Raw genomic sequence first — 1,617 nt, forward strand, 5'->3', positions numbered from 1 at the left:
GTGAGTGAGTTGTTGGGCGCATTTGTTTTGGGGTTTGGGGGGGGGGGGTTGTATAATCCGTAAGATGTTGGGGGAAATTTACCAATTGCTGTGCCAAGCTGGATAGCTTACTCGAGAACTGTACTTCATGGAAGCTCCTATATATGCCCCTGGAGTGGTGGAAAATTAGATTAGATAAATAGACCATTGATTAGATTGTTTGGCAGTTTAGTTTGCCAGAAATGATGAAAATCTGTACCATGTATTAATACGGGTGATCTGTGCAGCCCATGAATGCTTTCTGTGTTTCATTGACAAGAGCAGAAATTTGGGCTACTCATTCGCTCTCTGGGTGTATGTGAAGGCCTTTGGGGTGTATGTGAAAGATACTGAGAACATTTTCTTTCTGCTGCACACATAAGCAGCAGATAAGATTATTAAAGGAAAATTCACAAGAGTAATTTTTCATGTTTAACCCCCTAATGCAAAACTATAGATCTGTTTTCTTCTTGGATCACCACAGCCAAGCAGAATAAGCTGCAGTGTTTACAAAACAGAAAATGTGGTTTTGGGCTGAGAGCATAATGTGCAGTTAAATATGAGCAGCTCTCTAAAGTGTTACCAGTGTGGGGTCTGGGGAGTGGGATGAATGAGAATGTCAGCCTAGGTGCTGCAGGTGAGGCAGAAATGGTTAAAGCAATGTCATTTTCTTTGAGAGTTTTTAAAAAAGCTGTCTGTTATAAAGGGATGTCTAAAAAGAAGGGTGAATCCTCCTCTCCATCTCTTGCACTGTAGTTACCTTCATGCAGATGTTGAAACAAGAATATTCACTCCTGTTCCTATGTTTCTCTAAGTGTCTGTTATCAGTTTAGTTTACGGTTAGGGGTAAACTGATATTTTGATGCTCTTTTTGTTTTATTTTGTTGTGTGTTGTGTTTTTCCCCTGGCCCGTATGTCACACCTGTACTTCTGTGGAACACAGAAAATTCCGTACTTTTGTGGAAGGAAGTACATACTGATTTTCTATTCTGCCTCTCGATAAAATGTTTCTCCTCTTCCAATATATTTTTATGGAATTAAAAGGTGTTGCCTTTATTTATTGGCTGGTGGTAAATATTATTTATTTTTACACCTTCTTTACAGCAAAATCTTGGAAGAGAAACTGTGCTCTAAAAATTGTTGTTAAGTTTTACATTTGTAGCCATGTGTTTAAGTGACATTTGTTTCAGATCTCTTCTCAGATGACATTTTCTGGGAACTAAAACCAAAAATCCAAATCCTATATAGCCAAATCCCTGCCTGTATCTATGAGAAAACCATAAATTGATCTGAAGAAACAGCCAAACATGATCGTAGTTAGGATCATTGAAATATTTTCTGGATGTCTGAGGCAAAAACGAATGTAGTAGCACATAACAATAAGTACAGTCCATTCTGTATGAAGTGTTAGAGAGCGTTGAGCTGATCTAGTGCTGATGCTTATGAGGAATTCGAACAGTGCCTTTATTTAGGCCTTCTCGCAAGCAGCAAATTGTACACGGCCCCCGAAGTGCCTTGGCTGCGTGCCTTGGCTGCGTCCCTCGGCTGTCCGCCCCGGAGCGGCCGCTCCCGGCATCCCGCTCCCGGCATCCCGCTCCC

Source organism: Corvus brachyrhynchos, unplaced genomic scaffold, assembly GCF_000691975.1.
Source record: "Corvus brachyrhynchos isolate BGI_N302 unplaced genomic scaffold, ASM69197v1 scaffold255, whole genome shotgun sequence".
Lineage (NCBI taxonomy): Eukaryota > Metazoa > Chordata > Aves > Passeriformes > Corvidae > Corvus > Corvus brachyrhynchos.